Raw genomic sequence first — 17,470 nt, 5'->3', positions numbered from 1 at the left:
ATCAAACTCTAGTCCAAGTCATGAGTAATGCAACACAATATTTGTCACTAAACTTATGCAAAATCCTCATGAAATTATGTAAAATGCACAATGTATGCTTGAATCAAGGCATAAGTGAATATCTACCCAAAACTAGCTTATTTCCTACAGAAATGCATGAAACTAACCTAAAAACAGTAAAGAAAAGGTCAGTGAAACTGGCCAAGATGCCCTGGCATCACCCAATTTCTCTTAACACAATCAATTTGCCAATTCCTTGATCTAATTGTCATGAGAAGAGGTTAAGTGCATCTCTCTTATCCATTAGCCACACAAGTTCTCAAGATCTCAATTCATCCCGAATGTATTGATCAAGAGAGTTGTGAGAGATAGGGCTCCAAACTAATTTTCATGATTCCCCTTTCGAGGCTCACATAGAAATTCAACGGATCTAAACCCTTCCAGAGTGAGTAGATCAAATAAACACAGAAGTTATCTCTTAGCTATAATAAGCGGATTGAGAAGACGAAGAATTTCATTCATTCATTAGAATTACAATAGAGCTCCTTACCCTAATGATGTGGGGTTTAGTTCATCATTGCTCGACAAATCTTCAAATAAAAGAAAAGTACATGAATGTAACTAAGCACAAAAAGAAAATGACTCAGGGTTTCCCAATTAGGATCCCCTGCTTACTAGCCCCTTTTTAATTTCAAAAGCTATGCTATTTATACACTTTCTAGATCAATCTTCAAGTCTTTGGATGTGGGCTTTGGCCTTAGTTGAAGCAAGTTAGGAGTGGCTCTTTCTGATATTGACACTGGCGTTAACTCACTAACGTTCACATACTTGCATGGGTGCCATTGAGACTGGAACCAACACTGGCGTTAGCACCACCGTTAGTGCACTAAGGGTGCCACTAACGTTGCATGCATAATTCATTGAGCGTTGCCACTGGTGTTATTGCACCAACGGTGCCACTAACTCTCTTTCAGTCAGGCGTATGCGTCGCTGACAAATTTTTCATGCATTCCTCTTGAAATTATCGAAGACGTTAGTATGCTAACTTTAGGTAACATTAGCACACTAACGTTGGCACCTCCCCCTTTGGTAGTAACGTTGGTGAGCTACTTTGGGCCACCAACGTTGCTTGTCATCCTTGGCAACGTTAGTGGGCAACATTAGTGAGCCAACTTAGGCCACTAACGTTGCCTTCTCCTCCTTGTTATAACGTTAGTGAGCCAAATTTAACCACTGACGTTATCTTCCCCTTTATTGCAACGTTATTAGGCAATGTTAGTGAGCCAATTTAGGCCACTAACATTGCTTTCTCCTTGAGCCAACGTTAACCATAGCGTTAGTGGGATAACTTTGGCTACTAATGCTATGACTTCTGCTTCCTTTCTTCCTCTCCTTTGCTTCTTCTTTCCTATCATCAATCAAACAAATGCATCAAAGCTTTGCCATAATCACAAGATAATACATCATTCATTGCATCAAGTAATTCTTGCATAAATCTCATGAAAATATTTTTAATTAAGAATGTTTGATTGAATCAAGTTATGCATATATTACTCATCCTAATTCTTGCTTATTGCCTAAGAAAGTGCATGAAAGTAAGTAAAAACTAATGAAAATGACTTGTGAAACTAGCCAAAGATGCCTAGGCATCACAACACCAAACTTAAATCTTGCTTGTCCCCAAGCAAGTAGTAAAACATAAGAGAAATGAATGAAAACAGAGATAGATACAAGCCCTTATTGGAAGATATTTAATCCTGGTTCATGGGGTTTCATGCATGATATCTTTGAAGCTCATGAACTTATTAGTTTCTAGGTTACAACATCCCCTTAAGCACTAACTCTATTGCTTCTATGAACCCTTTTTATTCTTTGATCCTTGGTGTTAACTTATTGCTTTTCTTTTTCTTTGAGGCTTATTCTTTATTGAAGCTTAGTGTTCTGTGTTAAGGCAGCTCTTTATGGTATGCTTTCAATCAACATTCCCGACCCAGTTGGCTCAAGGTGTTGGGTGTTAAAGCACCCCTCAGACTTACTAACTCAAGCTTCTCCTCAACACATACATACCACAGACACTTGGCTTGCAATCTAATCCTTGAGAAATTGATGCCCAACACCTCTTTGGGTTACTAAATGCTTTGTAGTAAGGTTGCTCTTGACAATGGACTTTTGGTTGATAATCCCGGGTTAGTTCACCCAGGTTACCAAGTGTTAAAACACTCCTTAGAACCTAATCATCCAAGCAGATCCAAGTACAAAAGCACCACAGGCATATATCCTAAGGGTCAAGCTATTGGTGCCTAGCTTATTCAAATTTTTCTTTTTTCATTAACCAACATTAATGCTGCCGTTAGTGGCCTAACTTGGCCACTAACGTTGGCTTCCCTTTTATTCTTCTCTTTTCTTTTTGCAAGGATATTTTGTTTACCAAGGTTTCATATAATGCACATTAAGCTCATACTTAAGGGAACACTCTACCCTTCAACTTTATTAGTGAACTTACTAAGTTTTCAAGCATGCACCACCACATAACCTTATTCTATCTTCTACCAAAATGGACATTTACTCTTTCTCTATTTCACAACATTTTCTTTTATTCAAGCATTGGGAACAAGGCATACAACTCAAGCAAGATGAAATGACATAAGCACTTAGACTAGCAAACTAAAATGACAATAAAGAAAGACAAACAGAATGTAAAGGAACCATGACTAAAAGGATACTAATCAACAGTGGTACAATTGCACTTTCAATTGACATATTTAAGCTAGGGACAGTCAAGTAACAATACAACCTCTTGGTGCCCACTTGTTTCCTCTTTGTCATCACTATCTTTGGATTTTGTGTCCTTCTTTATCTCCTTAGATGATGGTGTATGTTTCTTCCAGGAGATTGAATAACTTCCTGTAAGATATTGAAAGTTGCTTGTTCCCCAAGCACTTGAGAAATGGTTAGCATGCATGTATATTTGTAGGCTTTTGAATTTACTTTGGTGTGTGAACACCAAACTTAGTTCCTTACCAACTTCTACTATGCAGTAAATTGATTACATGCATGAATCATTATGTGCTTTTATTAAGAAAGCAAACTATGAACTAGAAAGTAAACAACTGTTAAGTAGTTTCCCTGATTGTTTGGAGTTGATGACTAGTCATGCCATTTGGAGGGTTGTAGTGTGTTTCAATGAAATCTGTAGTGGAACACCAAACTTAGCATCACACATTCACCCTTGAATTGTTTACTCATGACCTAGCTTTGGTGTGTAACACCAAACTTAACTCCTTGCAATGCAGGAAAATCTATTCAACCCTCTTATTGAAACAACTAAGAAAAGAAAGTTACCTTTGGTTGGGTTACCTCCCAACAAGCACTCTTTTATCGTCACTAGCTTGACATCCTTCATTCTTGTTTAGGTCAGTTCATGAATGCTCTCCTCCTTATTCCATGGTCCTCCCAGGTAGTGTTTCACCATGTGACCATTTACTGTGAATGTATCCTTTGTAGCTTCATTCAGGAGTTCAAGATTTCCATGTGGGGAAACCTTGGTCACCAGATAAGGGCCGGTCCACTTGGACTTGAGTTTGTCAGGGAAAATCTTGAGCCTGGAATTATACACTTGCTGTCCTAGCTCAAAGTCTCTTCTTGAAATTTTCTTGTCATGCCATCTCTTGGCCCTCTCCTTGTATATCTTAGCACTCTCATAAGCTTCCAGTCTAAATTCATCCAATTCATTAAGTTGCATCAACCTTTTCTCTCCTGCTACTTGAGAATCAAGATTGAGGAGTTTAGTGGCCCAGAAAGCCTTGTGCTCTAGCTACACAGGGAGGTGGTAGAATTTGCCATATATTAGCTAAAATGGTGATCTCCCGATTGGGATTTTGAATGCTATTCTATATGCCCACAGGTCATCATCCAACTTTCTTGTGCAGTCTTTTCTTGTAACTCCAACCGTCTTTTCTAGGATTCTTTTTAGCTCTCTGTTTGCTAATTCAGCCTGGCCATTCATTTGAGGATGGTATGGTGTGGCCACTTTGTGAGTTACTCCATATTTATGGAGCAAGGTGTTCATCTGCTTGTTGTAAAAGTGACTACCACCATCACTAATGAGGTCTTTAGGCACTCCATATCTAGTAAAAATGTGCTTCTTGAGAAATTGGAGAACAATTTATGCATCACATGTAGTTGTTGCTATGGCTTTCACCCATTTGGAGATATATTCCACTGCTACCAATATGTACTTGAATGAATGTGATGAGGGAAAGGGTCCCAAGAAATCTATTCCCCACAAGTCAAACAATTCTACTTCCAAGATGAAATTCTGGGGCATTTCATTTCTCTTTGTTAGGCCTCCTGCTCTTTGGCATTCATCACACTGATTTACAAAGTCCCTAGCATCTTTGAATATAGATTGCCAATAGAAACCTCTCTGAAGAACTTTGGCAGCTGTTCTTTCTGCCCCAAAATGTCCACCATAGCTTGAACTGTGGCAGTGCCATAGGATGTCTCTCATCTCGCTTTCTGGCACACACCTTCTAATCATTCCATCTGGGCATCTCTTGAATAAGAAGGGTTCATCCCACAAGAATTTTTTGGCTTCAGTGAGTAACTTCTTCACTTGTTGCCTGGTGAAATCTTGAGGAATCCTTCTTCCCACCTTGTAGTTTGCAATATTAGCAAACCAAGGTGCTTATTGGAGTTGGAATAGATGCTCATCTAGGAATTTCTCATTCACTGGTTGTGGTGCTTCTTGGTTTATCTCTGGTGGTAATCTTGACAAATGATCTGCAACTTGATTATCACTTCCTTTCCTGTCCCTTACTTCAATGTCAAACTCTTGTAGCAACAGCACCCACCTAATAAGCCTTGGCTTGGCATCCTGTTTAGACATGAGATACTTGAGAGCAGCATGGTCAATATACACTATAACTTTTGAACCAATCAAGTATTATCTAAATTTATCAAATGCATATACAACTGCCAATAGTTCTTTTTCTGTGGTGGTGTAATTTTTCTGTGTCTCATTTAACACTTTACTTGCATAGTATATGATATGATGCAATTTATCCTTCCTTTGTCCCAATACAACACCAATTGCAAAGTCACTTGCATCAGACATAAGTTCAAAGGGAAGTCCCCATGCTGGGGGTGTGATAATTGGTGCTGTAGTGAGTTTAGTTTTCAAAGTTTTGAAAGCATGCTTGTAGTTATCATCAAAGATAAAAGGATTGTCAACCACTAGAAAGTTGCTTAGTGGTTTAGCTATCTTTGAGAAATCTTTGATGAATCGCTTATAAAACCTAGCATGCCCAAGAAAACTTCGTACTGCTTTCACATTGATTGGTGTAGGAAGCTTTTCTATGATCTCTATTTTTTCTTTATCAACTTCTATACCCTTACTTGAAATTTTATGCCCAAGAATAATACCCTCTAGTACCATGAAATGACATTTTTCCCAATTCAAGACTAAGTTTGTTTCTTGGCATCTTTTCAAGACAATGGTTAGATGATGCAAGCAAGTGTCAAAAGAGTTATCAAAGACAGAAAAATCATCCATAAAAACCTCTAAAAATTTTTTTACCATATCAAAAAATATGGAAAGCATACACCTTTGAAAGGTTACTGGAGCGTTGCACAGCCCAAATGGCATCCTTCTGTAGGCAAAGACTCTGAAAGGGCAGGTAAAAGAGGTCTTCTCTTGGTCCTTGGGATCCACCACTATCTGATTATACCTGGAGTATCCATCTAAAAAGCAATAGTAGGCATGGCCAGCCAAGCTTTCTAGCATCAGATCAATGAAGGGGAGAGGAAAGTGATCCTTCCTTGTGGCATCATTTAATCTTCTGTAGTCAATGCACATTCTCCACCTAGTCACTGTCCTTGTAGGGATGAGCTCATTCCTTTCATTAAAGATGACAGTCATGCCTCCCTTCTTTGGTACCACCTGGACTGGACTCACCCAAGGGCTATCGAAAATGGGGTATATGATTCCAGCATTCCATAACTTCATTACCTCCTTTTGAACCACCTCTTTCATTGTTAGATTAAGCCTCCTTTGAGGTTGCACCACTGGCATTGAGTCCTCCTCTAGCAGGATTTTATACATGCAAATAGTAGGGCTTATACCATTGATGTCATCAATTGTCCACCCTAGAACAGTTTTATGAGTTTTTAGCACCTCAAGCAGCTTTGCTTCATCTTGTGCACTCAAGGATGAGTTGTTGATTCCTGGAAATGTTTTTTCCTACCAAGGAATGCATATTTGAGATGAGGTGGCAGATGTTTCAGTTCTAACTTTGGTGCCTCCTCTTTCTTTCCTTCAAGTGAAATTTCGGTTGCTTGCTCCTCTCTGGCATCTTCATCTTGAACTTCTTGAATTTCTTCTTCTTGTCCTTCATGATAACTTGTCTCAAGTGCTTCTTCTACTAAGGTTTCTATCATCTCCACCCTTTTATAGTTCTCTTTCTCAGGGGGTACTGCATTGCCTTAAAGATATTGATGATTATTTGCTCATTATGTACCCCAGGAATCATTTTACCTTTTTCTACATCAATGATGGCTCTTGTTGTGGCTAAGAAAGGTCGCTCCAAGATAATCGAGTTGTGTCCCTCTTCTTCCATGTCTAGGATTACAAAGTCAGCAGGGAAGATGAACTCTCCAACCTTTACTAATAAGTTTTTCACAACTCCATTAGGTATCTTGAGTGATCTATCAGCCATTTGAAGTGACATTCTGGTAGGTTTAACTTCCTCTATTAACAGCTTTTTCATCATGGAGAATGGCATCAAATTGATGCTTGCACCCAAGTCACAGAGAGCTCTTTCCAATGTCATGTTGCCTATGGTACATGATATGAGGAAACTCCTTGGGTCCTTGAGTTTTGGTGGAATGCCCCTTTGAATTACAGCACTGCATTTCTGGGTGAGAATCACAGTTTTCTTCTCTTTCTAGCTCTTTTTCTTGGTGATGTGTTCTTTGAGAAATTTTGCATAGAGTGGCATTTGTTCTAAGGCTTCGGCAAGTGGAAGGTTGATCTCCAATGTCTTGAAAATCTCTAGGAACTTAGGGAATTGTTAGTCCTTCATCTCCTTATGCAATCTCTAAGGGTATGGTAGAGGAGGAACATAGGGCTTCACCTCCTCTTTCTGCTCTTGTACTTCTGTCTCAGAGGCTTGCTTGCCTTTCCTTGGAGCTTGTAGTTCATTATCCTTCTTGGGATCCACCATGTCATGCTCTTCAACCTGTGCTTCTTTTTTGGTGTCAGCCTTGGTGTCATTTTCCAATGTCTTGCCACTCCTAAGTTGTATGGCCTTGTATTCCTCCTTTGGGTTAGGAATGGTGTCACTTGGAAAGGCCTTGGTTGGCCTCTCAGCAGGTTATTTAGACAGTTGCCCAATTTACCTTTTAAGGTTCCTCAATGATGCTTCATAATTCTTACTTGCCATCTCCTCATTCTTCATGAGTTTCTCCATCATCATCTCTAGATTAGAGATTTTTTGAGATTCTTAATGTTGCTGTGGTTGAGTGTGGGATGTTGAGTGTAGGTGGAAGTTGTTTTGGTTATTTATGGGGTTGTTTTGTGGGTAAAATATTGGTGAAGGAACATTGTTTTGTGATTTTCTGTATGGATTATTGTTAGTAGGGTGTTGGTTTTGGTTGCTTGAGTTGTGAAAGTTGTTGGGGCTAGAGTTCCTCTGCTATTGGTTCTGGTTTTCTCCCTATCTCAGGATGGGATGGTTCCTCCATGAGGGGTTGTATGTGTCTCCATGGAAGTCATTTTGGGGGGAACTTGGGTTGTGCATGTACTGGACTTGTTCAGGCTGCTGCTCAGTATTATATCCCTCATAGCTCTCTTTATTTTGTCCCCTAACATTTGGGGGTTGGCTGGTTGTGCTAACTGCAGCCAATTGCAATGCATCTATCCTTATGGTCATCATTTCCATCTGCTGCTGTAGTTGTTGATGCATCAGCTTGTTCTGGGCTAGGATAGCATCCATACCCTCAAGCTTATAAACACCTCTCTTTGGAGTTGCTTGCCTCTCCGAGGAGTAAAAGTATTGATTGTTGGCCACCATGTCTATGAGATCATGGGCCTCCTCTGGAGTCTTCATCATTTGCAGTGACCCTTCTGAAGAGTAGTCCAAAGCCTTTCTTGCTTTTAGGGATAGACCTTCATAGAAGTTTTGGAGCTTCACCCATTCACTAAACATATCAAAAGGGCACTTTCTGATTAATGCCTTGTATCTCTCCCAAGCCTCATATAAGGACTCTCCTTCTAGTTGCCTGAAAGTTTACACTTCAGTTTTAAGCTTGATGATTCTCTGAGGGGGTAGAACTTGGCTAAGAACTTGTTAACCAAGTCATCCCAGTTTGTGATGCTTTCTTTTGGGAAGGTTTCTAACCATTGAGTGGCTTTGTCCCTTAAAGAGAAGGGAAACAAAAGTAGCTTGTAGATGTCTGGGTGCACTCCATTAGTCTTGACAGTGTCACATATCCTTAAGAAAACAGAGAGATGTTGATTTGGGTCCTCCGAAGCACTTCCTTCATATTGGTAATTGTTTTGAACCAAAGTAATGAGCTGTGGTTTAAGCTTAAAGTTGTGGGCATGAACATTAGGAGTAAGAATGTTACTCCCACAATTCCTTGGATTAGGGATAGTATAGGAGGCTAGCACCCTCCTTACAGGTTGGCCATTGTTGTTGGCGACCTCCTCAGGTGGATTATGTAGGTTATCCTCCATAACTTGGTCTCCTTCTTCTTAATCTTCTTCTCCAATTACTCCCTTCCCTCTTGCCTCTATTCTAAGCCTCAGGAAGGTTCTTTGGGGTTCAAAACCAAAGGAAGTAGAAACACCTCTTCTTCTCCCTGGCATACACAACACAACAACAAACCAAAAGCAAAGCAGAACACTTTATTGCTAGAATGAATGTTAGAGTTAGCAGACACAATGTGTCAAATAGTTAGTATGCTTTAAAGCAAACAAAAGAAAAATGCTTAATCGAGACTATCACCTACTTAATCATTGTCAATTTAAATCAATCCCCGACAACGGCGCCAAAAACTTGATGTGCAGGAATTTGCACGACGCAAACCCCTTCGGCAAGTATACCGAATCGTCAAGTAATAACTCACTGAGAGTAAGGTCGATCCCACAGGGATTGATGGATTAAGTAATTTTAGTGAGGTGATATATTTAGTCATGCCAACAGTTGATGGTTTTGGTGAAATTGAACTAGCAGAATGTAAATTGCAAGAAATTAAAGTGCTGAAAGTAAATAGCAAAATGTGAATTGCAGAAACTTAAATGACAAGAAACTAAACAACGAAAACTCAAATAGCAAGAAACTTAAATGAGCTGAAGCTTAAACCGCAAGAAAGTAAAGGCAAGAATGTAAATGATGATGAAAAGTAAATTGCATGAAATGTAAAAGGGCTTTGGGTGCTGGGAAATCAAAGAAAGTAGTAAAATCAAGGAAATTTAAAGTAAACTCAAGGCAATCAAATTGAAGAATAACAAAGAGAAAGATTCATTAGGGATTGGAGATATCATAATCCACCATGGATTAATAGGTCTCAACTTCATTCTTAATCATATGAAGTAGATCTATGACGGATTGTAATTAATTGAGTCCCAATTCCTTTGCAATCTAATTTTTCTTAACACAATCAATTTGCCAATTCCGTGATCTAATTGTCATGAGAAGAGGTTAAGTGCATCTCTCTTATCCATTAGCCACACAAGTTCTCAAGATCTCAATTCATCCCGAATGTATTAATCAACAGAGTTGTGAGAGATAGGGCTCCAAACTAATTTCCTTGATTCCCTTTCCGAGGCTCACATAGAAATTCAATGGATCTAAAGCCCCTTCTGGAGTGAGTAGATCAAATAAACACAGAAGTTATCTCTTTGCTACAACAAGTGGATTGAGAAGAAGAAGAATTCCATTCATTCATTAGAATTCCAATAGAGCTCCTCCCCCTAATGATGTGGGGTTTTGTTCATCATTGCTCAGCAAATCACTAAAGAAAAGAAAAGTACATGAATGTAACTAAGCACAAAAAGAAAATGACTCAGGGTTTCCCAATTAGGATCCCCTACTTCCCAGCCCATTTCTAATTTCAAAAGCTATGCTATTTACACACTTTCTAAAAAAATCTTCAAGTCTTTGGATGTGGGCTTTGGCCTTAGTTGAAGCAAGTTAGGAGTGGCTCTTTCTGACGTTGACACTGGCGTTAACTCACAAACATTCACATACTTGCATGGGTGCCATTGAGACAAGAATCAACATTGGCATTAGCACCACCGTTAGTGCACTAACGGTGCCACTAACGTTGAATGCATAATTCATTGGAGCGTTGCCATTAACGCTCTTTCAGGCACGCGTACGCATTGTCCACACGTATGCGTTGCTGACAAATTTTCCATGCATTTCTCTTGAAATTATCGAAGACGTTAGTGTGCTAACTTTAGGTAACGTTAACACACTAATGTTGGCACCTCTCCCTTTGGTAGTAACGTTGGTGATCTACTTTGGGCCACCAACGTTGCTTGTCATCCTTGGCAACGTTAGTGGGCAACGTTAGTGAGCCAACTTAGGCCACTAACGTTGCCTTCTCCTCCTTGTTGTAACGTTAGTGAGCCAACTTTAACCACTAACGTTACCTTCCCCTTTCTTGCAACGTTATTAAGCAACGTTAGTGAGCCAACTTAGGCCACTAACGTTGCTTCCTCTGGTTCACTTGTTTTAGTCTGTTGGCCCAATTTATGGCCAAAACCTTTAAGATAAGCGTATTAATTTGTACCCTAAATATTTTTATTTCTCCAAATTATAAATATTAAATCTCTAATCCTTTTTTCCTCTCATTTAACTTATTTATTAGTTGTCATTTAATTATTTAGTATTTTGTGTGGTTTTACACATCAAATCCTTAGATTTTTTAGGCATTAGATTCTCACCAACGTTTGCGTTACTCAGGCCGACATTCTCGCTTCTACTTTGTCCACCACTGCTCGCGCAGGTCCTTTCGTCTAAGGCGGAATGCTCTCCTATCGATTTATTTTTATATCCCACAGCTTCGGTAGATCGCTTAGCCCCATTCATGATTCTTTGGCACAAGAGTGCTCGATCAATGAGATATTACTCATTCTTTCAAGGGTGGTTGCTTCTTGGCAAACCTCCTGGGGACACTAGAAGAAGATTCACAGTCAATGGGCAGCAAATAAAGCACTATCTCAGAGAAGTAGACTGACAAAAATTGGTTCAACTTCTATCATAAAGAATGTGCTATAAGTCAAGCTAATGACGTTAAAAGAGTGCTTATTGGGAGGTAACCCAATCATAGTATCTTTTTATTTAAGTCTAATTGTTTTTTTAGCTGTTTCATATCTTTTTTTTCTTTTCTTAGTTAATTTCATCTGAAAGAAATAGCATAAGTTGGCATGCAACGTCTTAGAAGAGCAAGCAAAGTAGCGTGTAATGCCTTCAAGTCCTACAAGGAGTGGCGTGCCACACCAAGCAAGAAGGCATGCAATGCCTTCGAGCTAGTATCAAAGTGGCATGCCACGCAAAGAAGGAAGGCATGGAACGCCTTCAAATGAAGCACCAAGATGGCATGTAATGCCATGGATAGGGCATGTAACGCCATGCTAGCCAAGGAAGAAGGCGTGCAATGCCTTCAAAAGCTTTCCTTCATAGTGCGTTGCATGCATTTAATTTTTTTATTTCTTCCTTACCCACTCAACGCCAGCAGTGCTGCCCATTTGGGGCGTTGAAGGCCAAGCAGGGATACCCTGGCTGGCGTTCAACTTTAACACTCCATCAAGAATGTTCTATTTTCACTGCTTAATAATTTTGTCTCTGTTATGAGTGCTGCATATGATTATGAACCTAAAATATAAATCAAAGAAAAATGAAATAAAAGAAAATAAAATTAATTAATTAAGGTTGGGTTGCCTCCCAACAAGCGCTTCTTTAACATCATTAGCTTGATGATTAGCTCCTTACGGAGGTGAGTATGGGCTCAGATTTTCACCGCTCACAGTGAACTTTCTTCCTATCTTCTCATGAATGAGCTCCACATGCTCTAAAGATAGGATACGACTTACTGTATATGGTAAGACTGGCTTCTTAGTGAAGACAACTTTCATGGCAGGTGAGAGGACTTCAGTTGGGACCTTCTTGTCCTTCTAGCCTTTAGGTACTTTCTTTTTAATACCTTTGTGCTTAGAGCTTGTTGATGGCTGCCCAACACCAAACTCAGAATTGATGTCAGGGGGTTTTACAAAGCTCTGCACAAAAAGAGAGGGTTGGAACACTAGGTGTTGCACAGTTATCTCTCTTTTATTTGAGGGAGAATTAGGATGAGGCATCTTGAACAAGATGTGGTATTACCTTAGTTGTAGAGTTAGTTCTCCCTTAGCCACATTAATGATAGCATTAGCAGTGGCTAGGAAAGGTCTTCCAAGGATGACAGAGTCATCCTCATCCTCTCCAATATCCAAGACTATAAAGTTTGCAGGGATGTAGTGGTTTTTAACTTTTTCTAAGACATCCTCTACTAAGCCATATGGGTTCTTCATTGTCTTGTCTGCCATGTCTAATGAGATGTTTGCAGCTTGTACCTCAAGAATTCCCAGCTTCTCCATTAGAGAGAGTGGCATGAGGTTAATGCTTGACCCTAGGTCACATAAGGCCTTTTCAAAGGTCATGGTGCCTATGGTACAAGGAATCAGGAAGCATCTAGGATCTGGATGCTTTTGAGGTAACTTCTGCTGAATCAAAACATGGAGTTCTTTGGTAAACGGTGGAGGTTCTTCTTCCGAAGGCTTTGAACCAAATAACTTGGCATTCAGCTTCATGAGGGTTCCTAGGTACCGAGCAACTCGCTCTTCCCTAGTGTCTTCATCCTTATCAGAGGATGAGTATTCATCAGAACTTATGTACTGCAGAAGTTCATACAAAGGAAACTCTGGGATAGAGGTTTCTTGAGTGGGACTTAAGCACTCAAAGGGTGTGCTTTTATTGGCATTCAATGCCAGCTCTGTTAGCTCTTTGGGCGTTGAACGCCCTTGCTTTGCACACTTACTGGCGTTAAACGCCAGTTCCTCTAGTGTTTTGGGCGTTGAACGCCCAGCAGGGATGTCCTTGCTGGCGTTCAATGCCAGCTTCACTGGGTGTGTGGGTGTTGAACGCCCAGTGAGGGGTTCCTCACTGGCGTTCAGTGCCAGAATGCCTACTTTTTTGTGCGTTGAATACGCAGCCAGTGCTCCCTGGCTGGCGTTCAACGCCAACTCCGCTGCCAGGATGGGCGTTGAACACCCAGTGAGGGGTTTCTCACTTGCGTTCAGCACCAGGCTTGCTACCAAATTGGGCCTTGAACGCCCAGTGAGGGCTTCCTCACTGGCGTTCAAAGCCACCCCATTCTCTCCGGATTCGGCCTCTACCTCCATGGTTATAGCTTTGCACACTTCTCTTGGATTCACCTCAGTATTACTGGGAAGAGTTTTAGGAGGAGTCTCGGCGATCCTCTTGCTCAGTTGACCAACTTGTACCTCCAAGTTTCTAATGGAGGACCTTGTTTCATTCATAAAACTATGAGTGGTCTTCGTGAGGCTAGAGACTAGAGTGGCTAAGTTAGAGAGGCTCTACTTAGAGGTATCCATATTCCCTTGAGAAGGTGGGAATGGTAGTCTGTTGTTGAACCTATTCTTGTTCCTTCCACCTTGATTGTTGTTGAAACCTTGCTGATGTTTCTGTTGATCCTTCCATGAGAGGTTATGATGGTTCCTCCATGAAGGATTCCAAGTGTTTCCATAGGGTTATCCCATGTAATTCACCTCCTCCATTGTGGGTTGATCAGGATCATAAGCTTCTGTTTCAGCAGAAGCCTCCTGAATACTGCCAGATGTAGTTTGCATTTCAGTCAGATGCTGGAAGATCATATTGACTTGCTGAGTCAAGATCTTGTTCTGAGCCAATATGGCATTAAGAGTATCAACTTCAAGAACTCCTTTCTTCTGAGAAGTCCCATGGTTTACAAGGTTTCTTTCAGAAGTGTACATGAATTGGTTGTTTGCAACCATCTCAATAAATTCTCTTGCTTTTGCGGGCATTTTCTTCAAGTGGAGTGATCCACCTGCAGAGCTGTCCAATGAAATTTTGGTCATCTCAGACAGACCATTATAGAACACGCCTATGATAGACCATTCCGAGAGCATTCCAGGAAGACATCTCCTGATCGATTGCTTGTATCTTTTCCAAGCTTCATAGAGGGATTCACCTTCTCTTTGTCTGAAGGTTTGAACTTTCCCTCTAATCTTGCTCATCCTTTGAGGGGAAAAGAATTTAGCCAGAAAAGTATTAACCATCTTTTTCCAAGAGTCATGACTCTCTTTAGGTTGAGAATCCAACCATAACTTAGTTCTGTCTCTTACAGCAAAGGGAAAGAGCATAAGCTTGTAGACTTCAGGATTTACTCCATTAGTCTTTACAGTATCACAGATTTGTAATTTAGCCAAGAATTGATGTGGATCTTCTAGTAGAAGTCTATAGAACTTGCAGTTCTGTTGTAGAAGAGAGACTAACTGAGGCATAAGCTCAAAATTGTTAGCTCCAATGACGTACAGAGATACTCCTGCAATAAAAGTCTGAAGTAGGCATGGTGAAGTAACCAAGAACCTTTCTGCCATCACCTTCAGGTTCGGCCATGGCTCCCTTTTCTTGTTCAAAGTTTTCTGAAAGGCTTCTTCTAGAGTGTTGTGCTCTAGCTTGTTGTAAGCTTTTCTTCAGAGTCTTTTCAGGCTCAGGATCAAGATCAAAGAGGGGTTCTTTATCCCTGTTCCTAGTCATAATTTGAGTAAAAAAGAAAGAAAGAAAGCTTCTATGTCTGATTTGAGTATAGAAGACTCCCAGTGAGATGTGAAGAAAGAAGAGAAAGATAGAAAAGTGAAGATAGCAGAAGAGACAGAAGTAGGATTCGAATAAATGAAAGTAAATATGAGAAGAAGTATAAATAAAAAAGATAAATAAGAATTAAAATATTTTTGTTTTTATTTTATTTGTTTTCAAAAATTAAGTTAATAAATTAAAAAGAATTAAAAATTAGTTAGTGAATTTTCGAAAATAGAAGAGAGAGAAGAAGAAAGAGTTTTCAAAAATTAGGAAAGAGAAGAGTTAGTTAGGAAGTTTTGAAAAAGAAGAGATAGAAAGAAGTGATTAATTATGAAAAGATTTGAATTTAAATTAAGATAAGAGATAAGATAAGAAAAGATTTGAATTTAAAAATTTGAAATTAAAAAAGATAAGAAAAGATAAGATGAAAAATTAAAAAGATTTAAAAAAGATTTGATTTTAAAAATTGAAATTAGAAAAGATAAGATAAGAAACAAAAAAGATTTGAAAAAGATATGAAAAAGATAAGATTTTGAATTTTGATTTTGAAAAAGATTAAATTTTAAAATTTGAAATTTGAAAAAGATAAGATAAGATTTTTGAGAAAGATAAGATTTTTGAAAAAGATAAGATTATTAATTTTGAAAAGATTTGATTTTTGAAAACTTGAAGGCTAAGATAAGATAGGATAAAAATTTAAAATTGAAATCTGAATTTTTAATGTTGATTTTCGAAAATTAAGTTAAAATAAAAATATAAAATATATATTTTTTTATTTTTGAATTTAATGATGAAAGAGAAAAACAAGTAAAAGACACAAAACATAAAATTTTTAGATCGAGCACCCTAAGTTTTCGAAAATTTGAAGGAAAAACACAATGGGACACCAAACTTAAAAATTTTAAGATCAAAACACAAAGAAAACACAAGAACACTTTGAAGATTAAAAAGAACACTAAGAACAAGACTCAAGAAACTCAAAGAACATAAGAACATATAAAGGACACCAAACTTAAAATTTTTAGAAAATCAAACACAAAATTTTGAAAATTAAAAGAAAAACAAAAAGAAGACACCAAACTTAAAGATTAGAACAAGACTCAAACAAAAAGACACTAATTTTGAAAAATTTTCAGAAAAAGACTCAAGATTTTCGAAAATTACCAAGGACTAAAACAAAAAGACTCAAACCAAGAACATAAATTAAACAAAGAAAAGAAAAATATTTTTGAAAAAGTTTTTTTTTTATTTTTTTGAAAAATAGAAGAAGAAAATAAAAATAAAAGACTCAAACAAAAATAAAAATTACCTGATCTAGGGAACAAGATAATCTGTCAGTTTGTCCAAACTCGAATAATCCCCAGCAACGGCGCCAAAAACATGGTGCACGAATCCCCACACTTTCGTACAACTGTACCAGCAAGTGCACTGGGTCATCCAAGTAATACCTGAGCGAGTCAGGGTCGATCTCACAAGGATTGTGGTTTAAAGCAAGCTATGGTTATCTTGCAGGTCTTAGTCAGGCGAATCAGAAGGTTGTTGGTTGGATTGATACAAGGGCAATTAGTAATAGGAATATAGTTGAGGATTGGAGTTGGTTTGTCTTTCTGAATTAACTATGGTATTACTGTCTTCTTTGCTTGTGAATGATTTCTTCAATGGCAGGCTGTATGTGATTGACGCTGGTTTGAGCTGCCGCCAATACTCCTCCAGATCTAAACCCCAAGGTTAGTGCGGATCCATTCTGATTGAGGGTGAAACTCCTGCAGTTTATTCTCCTTGCTGATCCTACTAAAAACACCACAGACAAGGTTGAATGTTCCAGATCGGAGGATGCTGCGCCTTTGGTTCTAGCCTCTACCACAAAGACCCTAATCTCCCCGTAAATCAGCTAAACTGATGTCTCGAGAAGTCCCCAACGAAGTCGTAGATTAGCCGTCTGAGAGATGTATAATCAAGCTGGGGGTTCATCATTGTCTGATGAAAGACGCATTCATATTGATGAAGAACGAATATACATCTTAGAATTGATCAAACACAGATTGAAGAGAAACAGTAATACTTTTATTAATTCATAGGACTCAGCAGGGCTCCTCCCCTCAACCTAGGAGGTTTAGAAACTCATACTGAAAGGAAATAGAATGGTAAAAACGTGTAAAGTCTGTAAAAAGCTGATTAAAGGTCTAGATAACATAAATCTAATCCCTTAAGTACTAAACAAATGACTAGTAAGGGTAAAGCAGTCTTTTTAGTGCTAAAATCCACTTCTGGAGCATACTTGGTGAGTGTTTGGGCTGAGCTTTGATGAGATTCCCGTGCTATGAGATCTCTAGGGCATGGAACGCTGGCTAGGAGGTCCTCTCTGGGCGTTTGGATGCTGGGCTCTACTCTGTGGGCGCTGGACACCTGGAAGGGGGCAGGAAGCTGGCGTTTGGACGCCAGTTTTGGGCCCTCTAATCTGAAGCAAAGTATAAACTATTATATATTGCTGGAAAGCTCTCGAAGTCAACTTTCCATGGTCGTTGAGAACGTGCCATTTGGACTTCTATAACTCAAAGATAGCTCTTCCGAGTGCAAGGAGG

At 39.1% G+C, this 17,470-nt stretch overlaps 1 non-coding gene across 1 annotated transcript; it reads left to right on the top strand.

Moving 5' to 3' along the window:
* The first annotated feature begins 8,202 nt into the window (after nucleotides 1–8,202).
* LOC112781420 (small nucleolar RNA R71) lies at nucleotides 8,203–8,309 on the top strand. Its single transcript, XR_003192198.1, has one exon. It is a non-coding gene; the product is annotated as a small nucleolar RNA R71 (small nucleolar RNA).
* The last annotated feature ends 9,161 nt before the right edge of the window (nucleotides 8,310–17,470 follow it).

This window comes from Arachis hypogaea, chromosome 19 (genome assembly GCF_003086295.3).
Source record: "Arachis hypogaea cultivar Tifrunner chromosome 19, arahy.Tifrunner.gnm2.J5K5, whole genome shotgun sequence".
Taxonomy (NCBI): Eukaryota; Viridiplantae; Streptophyta; class Magnoliopsida; order Fabales; family Fabaceae; genus Arachis; species Arachis hypogaea.
Note: the sequence above shows the minus strand (reverse complement) of the source record. Positions and strands in the feature narration are given on the sequence as shown.